This window comes from Oncorhynchus mykiss, chromosome 7, assembly GCF_013265735.2.
Source record: "Oncorhynchus mykiss isolate Arlee chromosome 7, USDA_OmykA_1.1, whole genome shotgun sequence".
Taxonomy (NCBI): Eukaryota; Metazoa; Chordata; class Actinopteri; order Salmoniformes; family Salmonidae; genus Oncorhynchus; species Oncorhynchus mykiss.
Window position 1 is genome coordinate 53362296 of NC_048571.1, and position 17727 is coordinate 53380022.

Below are 17727 nucleotides of genomic sequence, written 5' to 3' on the forward strand. Positions count from 1 at the left end.
AATAACACATATGGAATCCTGTAGTAACCAAAAAAAGTGTTAAACAAATCAAAATATTTTAATTTCTTCAAAGTAGCCACCCGTTGCAAATTTATAAAAAATAAAAAACTGAAATATCACATTTACATAAGTATTCAGATCAGAGATGCAGTCAAGAGGCCCATGATCACTCTGGATGAACTGGAGGGAAAGGCAAAAAAAAGACCATGGTGGCGAGGTAAATACAATATAGCAAGTAAAACACTGGAATGGTAGATTTGCAGTGGAAGAATGTGCAAAGTAGAAATAAAAATAATGGGGTGCAAAGGAGCTAAATAAATAAATACAGTAGGGAAAGAGGTAGATGTTTGGGCTAAATTATAGGTGGGCTATGTACAGGTGCAGTAATCTGTGAGCTGCTCTGACAGCTGGTGCTTAAAGCTAGTGAGGGAGATAAGTGTTTCCAGTTTCCAATTTTTGTAGTTCGTTCCAGTCATTGGCAGCAGAGAACTGGAAGGAGAGGTGGCCAAAGAAAGAATTGGTTTTGGGGGTGACCAGAGATATACCTGCTGGAGCGCCTGCTACAGGTGGGTGATGCTGTGTTGACCAGTGAGCTGAGATGAGGGGGGACTTTACCTAGCAGGGTCTTGTAGATGACATGGAGCCAGTGGGTTTGGCGACGAGTATGAAGCGAGGGCCAGCCAACGAGAGCGTACAGGTCGCAATGGTGGGTAGTATATGGGGCTTTGGTGACAAAACGGATGGCACTGTGGTAGACTGCATCCAATTTGTTGAGTAGGGTATTGGAGGCTATTTTGTAAATGACATCGCCAAAGTCGAGGATTGGTAGGATGGTCAGTTTTACAAGGGTATGTTTGGCAGCATGAGTGAAGGATGCTTTGTTGCGAAATAGGAAGCCAATTCTAGATTTAACTTTGGATTGGAGATGTTTGATGTGGGTCTTGATGGAGAGTTTACAGTCTAACCAGACACCTAGGTATTTGTAGTTGTCCACGTATTCTAAGTCGGAGCCGTCCAGAGTAGTGATGTTGGACAGGCGGGCAGATGCAGGCAGCGATCGGTTGAAGAGCATGCATTTAGTTTTACTTATATTTAAGAGCAATTGGAGGCCACGGAAGGAGAGTTGTATGGCATTGAAGCTTGCCTGGAGTGTTGTTAAGTGTACAAAGAAGGTCCAGATGTATACAGAATGGTCACGTCTGCGTAGAGGTGGATCAGAGACTCACCAGCAGCAAGAGCGACCTCATTGATGTATACAGAGAAGAGAGTCGGTCCAAGAATTGTTGGTCCAAGTCGAAAGCCTTGGCCAGATCAATGAATACGGCTGCACATTAATGTTTCTTATCGATGGCGGTTAAGATATCGTTTAGGACCTTGAGCATGGCTGAAGTGCACCCATAACCAGCTCTGAACCCCGATTGCATAGCAGAGAGGGTATGGTGAGATTCGAAATGGTTGGTAATCTGTTTGTTGACTTGGCTTTCGAGAACCTTAGAAAGGCAGGGTAGGATAGATATAGGTCTGTAGCAGTTTGGGTCAAGTGCCCCCCCCCCCCCCCCTTTGAAGAGGGGGATGACCGCAGCTGCTTTCCAATCTTTGGGAATTTCAGAGGACACGAGAGGTTGAACAGGCTTGTAATAGGGGTGGCAACAATTTCGGCAGATAATTTTAGAAAGAAAGGGTCCAGATTGTCTAGCCCGGCTGATTTGTAGGGGTCCAGATTTTGCAGCTCTTTCAGAATATCAGCTGACTGGATTTGGGAGAAGGAGAAATGGGGAAGGCTTGGGAAAGTTGCTGTGGGGGGGTGCAGTGCTGTTGACCGGGGTAGGGGTAGCCAGGTGGAAAGCATGGCCAGCCGTAGAAAAATGCTTATTGAAATTCTCAATTATAGTGGATTTATCAGTGGTGACAGTGTTTCCTATCTTCAGTGCAGTGGGCAGCTGGGAGGAGGTTAATTAATTAATAAAGGTACATGGTGGAGCCTACAGTATGAGTGTGCGAGCTCTATTTCTTTTATACCAACTTCTTTCGGCCCTGCACCCAGAATGTGTGTTTGATCACATCTGACTACCTATAACAAGCTAGCTCAGGTTACTTGAGATTGGGCAAAAAGGATGTGACTTGATCAAAGAGAACTTGTGTGGAGGAACCAAGGGTGTTTCTCATCTTCTGTTCAGATGATATTCCCCCTACACTGTAACCGATTTCAAATGGTGCTAGAAATAGAAGAGACTCTAAACACCAAAAGAAAACAGTCAGCCTTGGCAAGAGGGGTCATGAGGTGAGGTGTGATCCTGGGATTGCTGTCAGTCACTGGGGAGGTGTGTTGTGCTGGCGCTGCGATTCCAAGACTAACATATTCCAGTGTGACATTTACATAATTGGACACGGAATATAATGTTTTTGTCATGCGATCCCATCAACAAATAATGTTAACCCCCACCAGTACCACCTAGCCAAATGTGTGCGAAATGATGAGACTGCCGTAGGCCTACTGTATGCATTCATCCATCCTGCTTTAAATGGTGTCCTCCTTACACCAAGAACACTGATTTCAAATGGTGCTAGATATGTTATTGATACTCTAAAACACCGTCTGAAACCAGTTTCCAGGGGAAGTTATGGTCAGGGCTGTGTCTGAATCTCCATTGGCCTCCCAAGGCATCCAGCCCTGTAAAAGTTTCAGAATAAAAATGGTTAATATCAAATGTTGATTAAACAGTAGGTGCTGTCTGTGCATTGCTTTCAGTACTTATTGAACAGTATCAGCCACAGTTGCATAGGTTTCAAATGCAAATTCAATACATCACAGCATGATGCCAATCATAAAGGCTATTAAGTACATATGTGGATAGTGCATAGACAAACGTTTCAGTTACTGCACATCTACCACTCCAATGTTAATGCTAATTTGTAATTATTTTTCCACTATGGCCTATATTGCCTTACCTCTCTAATCTTACTACATTTGTGCACACTGTGTGTATATATATATATATATATATATATATATATGTATGTATGTATGTATGTATGTATGTATGTATGTATGTATGTATGTATGTATGTATGTATGTATGTATGTATGTATGTATGTATGTATGTATGTATGTATGTATGTATGTATGTATGTATGTATATATATATATATATATTTCTATTGCGTTATTGACTGTACGTTTGTTTATCCCATGTTTAACTCTGTTTTGTGTCGCACTGCTTTGCTTTATCTTGGCCATGTCGCAGTTGTAAATGAGAACTTGTTCTCAATAGGCCTACCTGGTTAAATAAAGATGAAATAAATGAATTTTTTAAAACTCAACTATCATCAGGGTCATCAACGTATCACTTTTGGCATATTTTACATTTTAGCTTTTCTCGTCTCCTTTTTGGATTTGTCAATTATTACTTGTACTGTCATGTATGAACAAGTTTTGATTTAAGACCTTTTTATTCCTTTGCAGGATGGGTACCAAAGCTAAATTGCACATGTACCATCCTCATGGATACCTTACAAAGAGGAAGATGCCCAGTGTCACCAATTGCATGCTCTGGTGTAAGAAACCCTACGGGAAGATCAGCTAAATACAGTTGAAGTCGAAAGTTTACATACACCTTAGCCAAATACATTTAAACTCAGTTTTTCACAATTCCTGACATTTAATCCTAGTAAAAATTCCCTGTCTTAAGTCAGTTAGGATCACCACTTTATTTTAAGAATGTGAAATGTCAGAATAATAGTAGAGAGATTGATTGATTTATTTGAGCTTTTATTTCTTTCATCACATTCCCAGTGGGTCAGAAGTTTACATACACTCAATTAGTATTTGGTTGCATTGCCTTAAAATTGTTTAACTTGGGTCAAATGTTTCAGGTAGCCTTCCACAAGCTTCCCACAATAAGTTGGGTGAATTTTGGCCCATTCCTCCTGACAGAGCTGGTGTAACTGAGTCAGGTTTGTAGGCCTCCTTGCTACAAATGTTCTATATGATTGAGGTCAGAGCTTTGTGATGGCCACTCCAATACCTTGACTTTGTTGTCCTTAAGCCATTTTGCCACAACTTTGGAAGTATGTTTGGGGTCATTGTCCATTTGGAAGACCCATTTGCGACCAAGCTTTAACTTCCTGACTAATGTCTTGATGTTGCTTCAATATATCCACATAATTTTCCTACCTTATGATGCCATCTATTTTGTGAAGTGCACCAGTCCCTCCTGCAGCAAAGCACCTCCACAACATGATGCTGCCACCCCCGTTCTTCACAGTTGAGATGGTGTTCTTCGGCTTGCAAGCCTCCCCTTTTTCCTCCAAACATAACGATGGTCATTATGGCCAAACAGTTCTATTTTGGTTTCATCAGACCAGAGGACATTTCTCCAAAAAGTACAATCTTTGTCCCCATGTGCAGTTGCAAACCGTAGTCTGGCTTTTTTATGGTGGTTTTGGAGCAGTGGCTTCTTCCTTGCTAAGCAGTCTTTCAGGTTATGTCAATTTATAGGACTCATTTTTCTGTGGATATAGATACTTTTGTACCCGTTTCCTCCAGCATCTTCACAAGGTCCTTTGCTGTTGATCTGGGATTGATTTGCACTTTTCGCATCAAAGTATGTTAATCTCTAGGAGACAGAACACATCTCCTTCCAGAGCAGTATGATGGCTGCGTGGTCCCATGATGTTTATACTATTGTTTGTACAGATGAACATGGTACCTTCAGGCATTTGGAAATTGCTCCCAAGGATGAACCAGACTTGTGGAGGTCTACAATTTTTTTTTCTGAGGTCTTTGCTGATTTCTTTAGATATTCCCATGATGTCAAGCAAAGAGGCACTGAGTTTGAAGGTAGGCCTTGAAATACATCCACAGGTACACCTCCAATTGACTCACATGATGTCAATTAGCCTATGAGAAGCTTCTAAAGCCATGACATAATTTTCTAGAATTTTCCAAGCTGTTTAAAGGCACAGTCAACTTCTGACCCACTGGAATTGTGATATAGTGAAATAATCTGTCTGTAAACAATTGTTGTAAAAAAATATTTGTGTCATGTCATGCTCAAAGTAGATGTCCTAACCGACTTGCCAAAATTTGATTTGATTTGAAAACTACAGTTAACACATTTGTGGAGTGGTTGAAAAACAAGTTTTAATGACTCCAACCGAAGTGTATGTAAACTTCTGACTGATGATATTCTACTAACTGTAAATTAATTAATGTAGACATAGATATGATGACTTGAAACTATTTAGCCAATCAAACTCTAAAGGCTTCATGCAGTTAACTAAATCTGAGGTTCATGGCTTGGAATCATGTGTAGAGAGAACTTAGTCTGTTGGGAAGGCTGAATTTGATTTCCGTTTTGTTGCATGAGAGACCATTTGACTACCTTGTACAGATAGATAGATGCCTGTTAAGTAGAGAACAGCAGGCCCATCTCTCCCCTTAATTACATTCTGGAATGCACCCATCCCTTCTGGCCATCATGGGGTGTCAGCACTGCAAGAGACAACATAAAATAGATGTCATCTTCACTGTTTGAGTGAGTATGTTTCAAGGAATGTGTTCCTATGTTGGTTAATAGATTCATGCAGAGTTGGATAGAGAAAGAGTATGTTAAGCAGAACTAGGGACACAATATCTAGGTTACAATATCTGTCTTCCTCAATCAACATTGGATAGGCTACATAATAAAAGATCTCACGACTCTCCCATACAACAACAAAAACGATGCTTGTCACTGATTGGGTTTAGAACTTCCAATAAGGAGGTCTCACTAGACATGGGGTGTCAAACAGATTTTGCCCCATGGGGTGCATTCGGTCTTCAACGAGGTCTGTAGGGCCGCATTGAAAATGTGTTATATTTCCTCACTGTCAAAATTTGAAAAACAATGGTCCATAGTTTTTTAAATTTTCGATGCTCCCTGATTGTCTAGCTTTCATTTGGGTGAATATTAGGGACTTGGACACAGTCAAGAAACGTCTACAGTTATGTATTGGTTTTAGTCATTTTGAAGTATATTAAGTTTTGTTTTTTTACTTTGGGGGGGGGGTTTACTCAAACCACCCGTGGGCCGGATTGGACCCGGGGGCCATATATTTGACACACCTGCCCTAGACTAATAGGGGACAAATGTATCCACTTAGCCTGTGTTACAGTTGCTGCATGATAAAGTATTCCATCCCATTACTACTACTCTCTAATCTGGAGCCATGATATACAGGGCTCTATGATGCCGCTTTAAAAGGGAAGTTCTTCCAGGAAGCATAGCCTGGAACCCTCCCCTGGCTGACAGGGCTTGGAGAGAGACAGAGAGCGAGAGCAAGGAGAAGGAGACAACAGAAGAAAAAGGCACATAACCAGCTGGTCGCTCTGCTGGCACACTGAGGAGGAGAGGGATCAATCCGTCAAGGCCTCCAAGAGCCACACTGCAACTTACTTCCTGGCAGGAAAAGTATGCCACTCACCCTTGCTCTCACTGCAGAAAAAGTGGGTAGGAAGGGAGGGTGCAGCTGGTTGGCACCATGGCCAGGGTAAAAAAAAGTGATGTCTAGCTCCCCATGGCTCTCCTTTGTCTCCTGCGGATTTCCTGAAAATCAACACATGCCTTGTATCCATCCTCCCCTGAGCCTCCCTCTGTCCATTCGCCAAGCATACAGTCTTTTGGCCAATTAAGGGTTTCACTGCAGGTGTCAGAGTATTACAGAGGAGAAATTATCTGGAATAAGAATAAAACAGGAATATCTCTCACTGCAGGAATATTAATTCCAAAGTAGAACATCTGGCTGCCACATAATCAGCATCCTGCAGGCATCCACACCCTTCCCTGAAAGAAGACAGCATCTCAAATGACAAAGCAGTAGAGCACAAATTATGAATACAAACATTTAAAAAATGGAGGGCAAGGTAAACAGGCTTTAAAGTTATTCCTAATTGAAAATAAAATTACCCTGGCTGTTGCTCTACCGACATAAAAAAAAACTGACATAACTAATTCCAAAATATCCTCTTCTGTCTACCTCTCACAATTTGCCATATCCTCCACTACAATGACTGTTACATTACCAGATTGGTTGTGTTCTTTTTTCACAACAAAGTTTAGTTTGACAGTCAGCCTCACTCACAACCAGAAGCTCTTAAGACTAGTGTGTAAGCTCATGGTCTCTCCAATGAATTTATTCAGCAGTTCCAGGAATTCCCCCTGTATACCTAAACACATTGAATGCAGCTTCTTGAACTACTCAGGCTGGCAGCCTCACCACTATACCGTCATCTAGTTCTAGGGTCACCGCGACCTCCTCTTTCTTCCCTCACCCTGTTTTTTTCGATCTTCTCTTTACCTCCCTGCTTCAACATTGTCAAATTCTTTCCCTCTTTCATTTGTTTGTTTTCTCGCTCTCTATTTCTCCATACTGTTCGCAGTTGCTCTGTTTTCTGCTTCAGAGCTGAGTTCACTTTTGCTTACCAAGTCACCAGACTGTCAACTGCTTTTAAAGGTGCATCGTTCCCTTTTAAACCAAAACAGGGAGGCCGTTGTGTGGCCCTTTTTTTTTTTTTTTTAGGCTGTCAAGTGTGTCAGTTGGTATTGCAACGCCTATGTGATACATACACATTTTTGTAGAGCCATGTATACTTTAAGGCATACTGACATAACATGCAGGAGGGGTGGAGGGGGGTAGGTGATGACAAAGCATTGACAGATTATCCTCTGATAGATTAGAGGTCCTAATTTAGCTGACATGCAATGAGATAATGGAGGTACATTAACATTCAAAACTGTTAAAGTTAATCGTATGAAAAATGGTAATCTATCCCCATGTTTTGTATGGGATATCTTGTATAATTGTTAGAGGAAGGGGCACATTGACTTACATGATAGATAGCAGAAACGATGAAGGAGATGGCACAGCAAAGCGTTTTTGACTACTTCACTGAGGTGCAGTGAGGCAGAGGAAAAACATAAGGTTTGAGGCATGAAGTGTTGAGGGTATATTGCATTCCTCATCGCCCTGAGAACCTCCCCAGGGACTCTGAAAGAAAAAGCAACAAATTGAGACTGAGAGATGAGCTACATTAGTGGACAAACTGATCAGGCTGCTGATAAGCGGGACATTGTGTTTGGCTGGCAGGAGGGTGGGGTTAGCGGCGGGGCTATTGACGGAAGAGTTGGCTTACATCCTGTTCCACCTCTTGCTCTGCCTGTAGTGAAATATAAGCTGCATGTCACATGATCTGAGAGTGGAAGACAAATGATCTGCAGGTTTTTCTGTTTCGTACAAATACTTTGGTCAGTAGTCCATGGGTTCACTAGGCTTCACATGAAGCAATTTACTGCTGTATATGCAGATAATTACTCTAATGGAGTTTTGCATCTCAGTGACGTATTGGAAATAAATAGTATTATTATAGTATTATAGTATTAATATAACAAAGCGACGCAAATACATAAAAATTGCGCAAGAGGTTTTTCCCCTCAGCAACACTTTAAGTGCAGAGCTGATAATGATGCCTGTGAACGAACACCGCTTCTTCCCACTTGTCTATTTATACATCATCATCCAGCAGGCAGTGGGGTTTAATTTTAGCACTGTCATCTCTCAGCAGTATTCCACCATCCAAACTCTCAGCTCCATGTAGGAGGGATAAGGCTCTGTTGTAAAGACAGGTGCCAGTGTCTCTTTTTTTTTCTCAATTTAATTTACATGTGATTAAGTTCCTGCAGTAAACAACAACATTTAGTTTGGATGTTTTCCTGTCATTGCTACGGATTGACAGAGGCAGAGTATTGGCAGACAGAGATAGCACCTGATTTTGCTAAATTAATTTAAATTGCACATTTTAAGTTTTTGTTTCATAGACCTCAACAAAAACATTGTGAAATACTGCAGCAATTTTAAATTAAGAAATGTTGTTCTTAAACACGTGTGTCTGCTTCTGTTTGTTTGACTGGAACAGCAGAAAAACTGCTATTGATGTCACAGATTTTCCTTGTCTCTGAAAGTGGGCCAGATCATTAACTGGTCAGTAAGAGGGTGGGTATGGTAAACGTTTGAATTCTTTGTTATGAAACAGCTTTTTTTATATATCAAAATATATAGAAACATAAAATAATCGAGTCAGTCTACAGCATCTTGCAAGCTTGAATGCGTCTTTCTATTCAGAATATAACATGGGAAGTTATTTTAATGCACCTTTCTTTTTGACATACTAGCATACTGACAGACTCTTTTTAGTGACTGGGCAGATCTACTTGGTGGGGGCGATCAGTGATGGTCCTGTACTGTGAATCATTTTCACCTGTGGAGTTTCATGACCTGCCCCCCAGGGTGAAGCAATGGGATGGACCTAGACATCGATAATTAAGGTCATTAGCCAGGGCTGGGAAGCTTCCCACTGGACACAGATGTCAGTTCATCTAGTTCAAATTTACAATTGGTTGAGTTGTCAGCTAACATGAATTCAACATTAAATTAACAAAAAATGTCACTAGGTCATTGGATTTAGGTTAAAAGTTAAGAGAAAAAAATACTAAATTCCATTTACGTTGATTACTTTTTTTCAAATCCAATCAGTTTTTCATGTTGATTCAACGTTGTCATATAAAATGTTGGGGTTGAAATGACATGGAAACAACATTGATTCAACCAGTTTTTGCCCAGTGGGTTGTGGTTTGACTGTCAACAATAAGTGGCATCACAAACAGTTGTGTCGAGCACCTATTGTGAAAAAGGCTTTCTCTGGCAGGTGTACATTTAATTATGTTCCCAATAGAAACGAGGCAAGCCTGCTCACTGACTTAACGTTATTTGTACATCCTGTCATGCCAATACAGAATAGGAGAAATCCAGGGGGTTAGCTTCTCTTATTTTTCACAATTTAAAACTGAGCTCATTTAGGCCCCTTCAGTTGATTATTCTGTCTGTAAATTATTGTAATATGTTCCAAAAATATCTACTTAATATGAAGCCTATATACTAGAGCTGGAGATGATAATGCATTGCCACGAATGGAGAAAAGTCAAGTCATGTGAATATGCCCAACAGCGCCCCTACACTCCTGGGAAGTAGCCTACATGGTGTTTTGGTTTGTTTACATCTAGGTATATCAAGTGCGCACTGTCATGCAATCACAACACCAAATATGTCAGTATGGCCTTTATTCACATAAGTCACAAGATTCATATTAATATATTATGTAAGTAGCACGCATAGTCCTTTTATAAACGTGAACTTACTAATTATAAACATGACTATATAGTCTACAGTAACTTAATTTAATCGGTAACAGCTTGTTTTGTAAACAAGTACTTTTTTGGATAATTTTCTGTCTTGATTTTATTATTGGGCTTTATTGTGTTTGATGATGTTTTAAACGGCCATGAGGAAATAAGTAGTGATCATGCCAATATTAAGTGCAAGTGCGTAACATCCTCCTCGCTATTTACGCACATCCATCTCTTGCGCAGCATCCTATTCCCAATCCCCGCTTCACACGCCATCTCGTCGCAAACAGTTTTAGCCTGCCTAACATTCCTCTATCCAGAACAAATAGCCTATATTAAGTAATCGGCTTCATGCTATGTTTCTGAGGGGTTTCCCGTATCTGCGGGGTAGGCTACAATTCCCACCGGATTCCATTGCGTTTGTCACAATAGCACTCGCTCTGACGCAGACAAATGTAACTATTTACCTGTCGATTATAATTGAGAATGGTAATTGTATTAGATTAGTTTACTACCTCCACTATATGTAACGTTTACTAAATTGGCACTTTCATATTTATTTGACGGCGAAGAGCATTTTAAGAGGACCATATCCACAATCACTATATTATAGGCTATATCAGATTTGTTTATAGATGTTTGTGATAACACATTGCATTAGATAAATGTGTCGTTACAACATCGTTTGCATTAGGCTACTGAAATTGGCAACACGTCTCAGTAATTCCTAGAATAAAACTATGATTTAGCCTGATAGCTTACCTCAACGCATGTCTTCTTTCCTCCCTTGGCGATCCTTTCGGCTAGATCATGTTTTCAATAACTGGACAGCACCTGTTTCCATAAAGCAGCCCTCACATTATTACAGTATCCCCATCGATTTTTCCATAGCGCAACACTCAAAGCCCGCCCCTGACACTCCCCCTTTGGCTGGTTGGCCAGGCCTTGGTGAATTATTTTGCCTACGTCGGAATCACATGTGGTTGACGCATGTTTACAAACATTGGATGAGATCACATGGTGGTGGGACCCAGCTTACCGTAAACCATTCGACATTGAGCATAAATTAGTGCTCGTCAGCTTGTAGTCCTAAAAACCGAAATGAGTTACCCCTGGTTCGTTCGGACATTCCTATGGGGAACGTTGATGGAGTTTTGGGATAAACACCGAAAAGAAAGTCTAAGGGTAACACAGGCTTATGAGATTTTATACGTTTTGTTCTATGAGATATCTGTCAATCAACAAATGCTTCAAAAAGTTAGCTGATTTAAGATGATCTCATAGAACTAAAAACCTATAAGATCTCCCAAGCCTGTGTTTACCATAGACCGTATTTTCGGTGTTCATCAAAAAACTTTCAGAAACCCCATTAATTGGCCATCTAGCCATGCAGGATTTACTGCCTACAAACATACGGCATTACTATTGCGCTTTATAGAGCTCGCCAGACTGTAGTCCTAAAAAACGGAAATGAAACCTCTGGTTCGTTCCGCCATTGCTATGGCATTGTGAATGCAGAACATAAGGTCTGAGGTTAACACAGGTTTAAGAGATCTTATACATTTTGTTCTATATTATAATAATAACAGTCAGTTAAAACATGACCTGTATGAATTATGAAGCCATTATGTGCTTATTTTGATTATATAAATGCTTCAAAATTCACAAAAAGTAATATTAGCCGATTAATAATATCTCAGAGAACAAAACGTATAGATCTCTCTAAGCCTGTGTTTACAACATACCTTATTTTCGGGATTTATCCAAAAACCCTACAAAATCCCATTAAATTCCGTTAGTGCCTACAAAAAGACGGCATTGCCGTTGCTCTCTATACTAGTAGTTCTAGAGTATTATATAATCCCTTCAGCCTCAAAATAAACATCCACATGGCTATACTATTGCCTTTAACATGTTTATAATAGGCCTATGGGATTTTTATAAGCGTATAGTAGGAGGGTATAAGGTACAAAAGCATTTTTCAGATATGAAAATATATTACATAAGTATTACACAATGTCTAATGTTCTTGGAGAAAGTGGTACTTGACGTTCTGTTCCCTCTTGTTTTGGTATGCAGGCAGCGTGAGGAAAAGTTGTGCCCGCGAGGGATTTCGATTTAGCTCGCCCGGGTTCCACCCAAAGAGAGGAGCTTCCACGTGGTTAAAACTGATTTGCATTCGTTTTGAAACCGGACTGCCTCCCGGGAATGAGCCGGATGCCCCTTTGAATGCCGAAAACGAAGGCGGTGGGGGAAAAAAGTGTATGTCAAGCATACGGAGTAATGAGTTTGGATTCGGTATTTTCACGTGCAAAAGTGTAAAAACGCATAAGCTGCCTTTCCAAGGAAAACTACTTTGAAAATATGAACATTAATTTGATGGAAAATACATGTTTTATATTTCTCAAAGATTCATCATGCTGTTTTGTTGTCATTAAGGCCTGGTGATTCTCGATTTCAGCCGGACGCTCCTCCCTCACCGCTTTTGTAATGTGCTGTTTTTAGCCTAAGTCACCCCAGTTCAGTCTAATCCAACTCCCTTAGTGTCCCTGAACTGTTATTGTAATTCCTTCTTCAATACAGCAGAGGGCAATATGATACAGAGTCGACATTGGCCTACACACGTTGCCATTACTTTGCTGCGTAGTTTGATTTGAACAGCCATACGAAGTAATTATCATATCTCATTTTCTGATCAAAGGGTTTTGTCTGGCTTTGTGTGGTGTTTGCATCTCTATGCCTGTGCATTTTTATAACAAATTAAAATCAAAACACATTCATACATTCATAATTTCAGCAGTGATTAAAAATCATTGCTGACTTTTTGGTGGTATGAATACTGGCATGTCATGGCCTTCAGGTAACTTTTTTTCCATTACACAGATTTGTGTAAGATTTACTTGTCTGAGACTATCATATGTGCAAAATATCAGTGGTTGTAGGAGGAGGTGTGTTGATGTAATAGGATTGAAAGTGTATGTCAAAGGAATGTGTTACGTTTCTAACAGCATCTATATAATATTTTACATGCTGTTGACTAATGACTGAGAGCCCGGGGTGTCCTGAGAGAGGGGGTCACCCTAATGCAGAGTTTCCCGAACTCAGTCCTTGGGACCCCAAGGGGTGCATGTTTTTGTTTTTGCCCCAACACTACACAGCTCATTCAAATGACCAAAGCTTGATTAGATGACTATTTGAATCAGCTGTGTAGTGCTAGGGCAAAAAACAAAACGTGCACCCCAGTTTGAGAAACCTTGCCCTAATGGAAGGGTGGTCCTTCCAATCTGAGTCAGAGTGAGGTAAGAAGGGAGGGGCGACAGGGTTTTCCTCTTGTGTGTTTTGAGAATTGGGGATGGCTAGAAAACAGTTTTTCCCATTGCTCCTTACCTTATAGTATTTTATGCATGAGTCTCTGAGAAATGGATTCAAAATATTCTCTCTTACCCAGTACCCCTAAAATTAACTTCATGGTCAGCAGAAATGGGTGTATTGGGATAGACCTGATTGGTTGTAGGAGTCTGCTTTGTCTGCTCCTCTCTCCATGTCTGCACATGTGGCCCAGGAGATTGAACAGTCATGGTTCTACACCATTGATATCAATTAAGCAGATCAGTGGTGCAATTTCTACTTCCCATTAGTTGCTGTTTCAAGCTAAACAGTTACACTACTGGCTTTATAATCAGAGATTATTTTCCAACTCCTTATTTTGATTGGTTAAAGTTAGTACAAGAGATATAACTAATGATGGAGACACATTTTGATTTATAGCTTGCCCTATAGCGATCCATAGATGCATTTTGGTAAATCATGTAATATTCTGATAATGTATGTCTGTACTGCACCAACAGTTGAAGTCGGAAGTTTATGTACACCTTAGCCAAATACATTTAAACTCTGTTTTTCACAATTCCTGACATTTAATCCTAGTAAAAATGTCCAGTCTTAGGTCAGTTAGGATCACCACTTTATTTTAAGAATGTGAAATGTCAGAATAATAGTAGAGAATTATTCTATTTCAGCTTTTTATTTATTTCATCACATTCCCAGTGGGTCAGAAGTTTACATACACTCAATTAGTATTTTGCCACAACTTTGGAAGAACGCTTGGGGTCATTGTCCATTTGGAAGACCCATTTGCGACCAAGCTTTAACTTCCTGACTGATGTCTCGAGATGTTGCTTCAATATATCCACATACTTTTCCTCCCTCGTGATGCCATCTATTTTGTGAAGTGCACCAGTCCCTCCTGCAGCAAAGCACCCCCACAACATGATGCTGCCACCCCGTGCTTCACGGTTGGGATGGTGTACTTTGGCTTACAAGCCTCCCCCTTTTGTCCTCCAAACATAATGTTCATTATGGCCAAACAGTTCTATTTTTGTTCCATTGGGCCAGAGGACATTTCTCCAAAAAGTACAATCTTTGTCCTCATATGCAGTTGCAAACCGTAGTCTTGCTTTTTTATGGTGGTTTTGGAGCAGTGGCTTCTTCGTTGCTGAGCGGCCTTTCAGGTTATGTCGATATAGGACTCATTTTACTGTGGATATAGATACTTTTGTACCTGTTTCCTCCAGCATCTTCACAAGGTCCTTTGCTGTTGTTCTGGGATTGATTTGCACTTTTTGCACCAAAGTACTTTGTCTTTAGGAGACAGAACGCGTCTCCTTCCTGAGTGGTATGACGACTGCGTGGTCCCATGGTGTTTACCATGGGTACCATGGTACCTTCATGCATTAGGAAATTGCTCCCAAGGATGAACCAGACTTGTGGAGAAGGTCTTGGCTGATTTGATTTTTATTTTCCCATGATGTCTAGCAAAGAGGCACTGAGTTTGAAGGTAGGCCTTGAAATACATCCACAGGTACACCTCAAATTTACTCAAATGATGTCAATCAGCCTATCAGAAACCTCTAAAATCATGACATCATTTTATGGAATTTCCCAAGCTGTTTAAAGGCACAGTCAACTTAGTGTATGTAAACTTCTGACCCACTGAAATTGTGATACAGTGAAATAATCTGTCTGTAAACAATTGTTGGAAGAATTACTAGTGTCATGCACAAAGTGGATGAAACTGTCTCTCATGAGGACTGCCACAGGAAAGGAAAGACCCAGAGTTACCTCTGCTGCAGGGGATAAGTTCATTCACTAACCGACTTGCCAAAACTATAGTTTGTTAACAAGACATTTGTGGAGTGGTTGAAAAACGAGTTTTAATGACTCCAACCTAAGTGTATGTAAACTTACGACTTCAACTGTATGTAATGGTGGGGTACAACAAGATACATTTTCCTATCTGTAAGAGCTACCCAATAGGCCTACACTAATTGTTGCATCTGAAATAGAAAATTATCCATCATATGAATTTTAAGTAATCAGTTTGAGCTGTAAAAAACCATGGGATTGGATTAGACCCACAGCAGACCGCTCCCTAATGAAACATACTTTGATAAATTAGATTTAGTTAGACCACTCTCTGATTTTCCTTTGAGATTAATTGACTTCCTAGATAGTGGTACATTAGCAAACTCTGACTAATCACTTTACAACGCTTTTGTTTAAGCAGTATAGATTTATGCAATACCACATGGTATGTATGACGAGGGATATTCCAGGTGTTGTTTTTCTTTATATGGACAGTTTAACTTTGTTGTATGATTTTAACTATATTTACAGTCAGGTTCAAAATGATTGGCACCCTTGATAAAGATGAGCAAAAAATACATTATAAAATAAATCATACAAAACTACTGAGCTTTGTATGCAACAAAATAAAGGAAATTATATTATTTTATCCTAATGCAATTTCTCAAATGTTTTTTTGTTGTTTAAAGAAGTAATACTTTTTTCTTAAGATTATTGGCACCCCTGTTTTCAAAACCTTACAATACCTCACCTTGCAAGGATAACAGCACTGAGCCTTTTTCTCAAATGTTTTTATGAGATTGGAGAACACATTGGGTAGGGATCTTAGACCATTCCTCCACACAGAATATTTCCAGATCCTTGATATCCTTTGTCTACTCTTATGGACTGTCATCTTTAATTCAAATAACAGGTTTTCAATGGGGTTCAAGTCTGGAGACTGAGATGGCCATTGAACATTTTAGATTTTGTGGTTAATTTATAATTCCTTTTTGTGTATTTAATTTTTTTGTTACTTTTACCACCTTCTCATGGTATCCAATTGGTCATTAAAATCTTGTCTCATCACTGCAACTCCCGTACGGACTCTGTAGAGACGAAGGTCGAGAGCCGTGTGTCCTCCAAAACACAACCCAACCAAACCGCACTGCTTCTTCACACAATGCTCACTTAACCCGGAAGCCAGCTGCACCAACGTGTCGCAGGAAACACCGTGTCAGCGTGCACTGCGCACGGCCCACCACAGGAGTTGCTAGTGCGCGATGGGACAAGAGCATCCCTGTCGGCCAAACCCTCCCCTAACCCGGATGACACTGGGCAAATTGTGCGCCGTCCCATGGGAATCCCGGTCGCGGCCGGCTGTGACAGAGCCTGGACTCAAACCCAGAATCTCTAGAGGCACAGCTAACACTGCGATGCAGTGCATTAGACCACTGTGCCACTCGGGAGGACCCTTCTTTGTGTATTTTGATGTGTGCTTGTGGTTGTCTTGCTGGAAGATCCACTTGCGGCCAAGTTTCAGCCTCCTAGCAGAGGCTACCAGGTTTTTGGCTGAAATGTCCTGGTACCTTGTAAAGTTCATGATGCCGTTGACCTTAACAAGTTCCCCGGGACCAGTGGAAGCAAAATATCCCAATAACATCAAAGATCCACCACCATATTTTACAGTAGGTATGAGGTACCTTTCTGAATATGCTTCAGTTTTTTAAAATTTGAAACCCACCACCGGTGTTTGTGGCTAAAGAGCTCTATTTTCATGTCATCTGATCATGGCACCGTCTGGAGTTTGCTGAACAGCTTTGGCACTTGGATTGGAACTAGTGCTCTGGTCAAATGACATTTAATATAATAGAGTTCTTTGGCCAAGCACACCAGTGATGGGTTTCTTGTCGAAATAAGAATGCATTAGGGCAGAATACTTCCTATGACTTCTGTACAGTACACATTGTGCAGGGGTTGCTCTGCATACACCTCCCTGTTGATTTAAACATTAACACCCATAGTTGTTCCCTGGTCCATAGAGATCTACTTAAAGCCTGATGTAAGAACTTGTATAGTACAGATGTAGGATCTTAATTTAAACCAGTTTGCTACAGCAGGAAAATAATCCTGCAGCAACAGGAAATGTGGATTATAATTAATGGACATTGTTGTAGGGGATGATACATTTTTCGTAAGGGAAATCATGTCTGAAATTTCAAAGTGGAAATTACAAACTTCAGAAGCCTTTTAAACCTCAAATATACTACAAGTTTGAAAGTTCTCCTGCAACAGGGTGATCAAATTTAAAATCCTACACCTGTACGAGGGCAGGCCCACTAACTATCATGCTATCCCTGTACCACAGATGCTCGTCAGTTC

The 17727-nt window shown here is 40.4% G+C and overlaps 1 long non-coding RNA gene across 2 annotated transcripts; it reads right to left on the reverse strand.

The window, feature by feature from the left end:
- Positions 1 to 7338: 7338 nt before the first annotated feature.
- LOC118965299 lies at positions 7339 to 11134 on the reverse strand. 2 transcript variants are annotated; one of them, XR_005052607.1, is made up of 2 exons: positions 10984 to 11134; positions 7339 to 8029 (listed from the first exon to the last, which is right to left on the reverse strand). It is a non-coding gene; the product is annotated as an uncharacterized LOC118965299 (long non-coding RNA). The 2 variants fall into 2 exon arrangements; XR_005052608.1 differs by having other exon boundaries at positions 8175 to 11134.
- Between the last annotated feature and the right edge of the window lie 6593 nt (positions 11135 to 17727).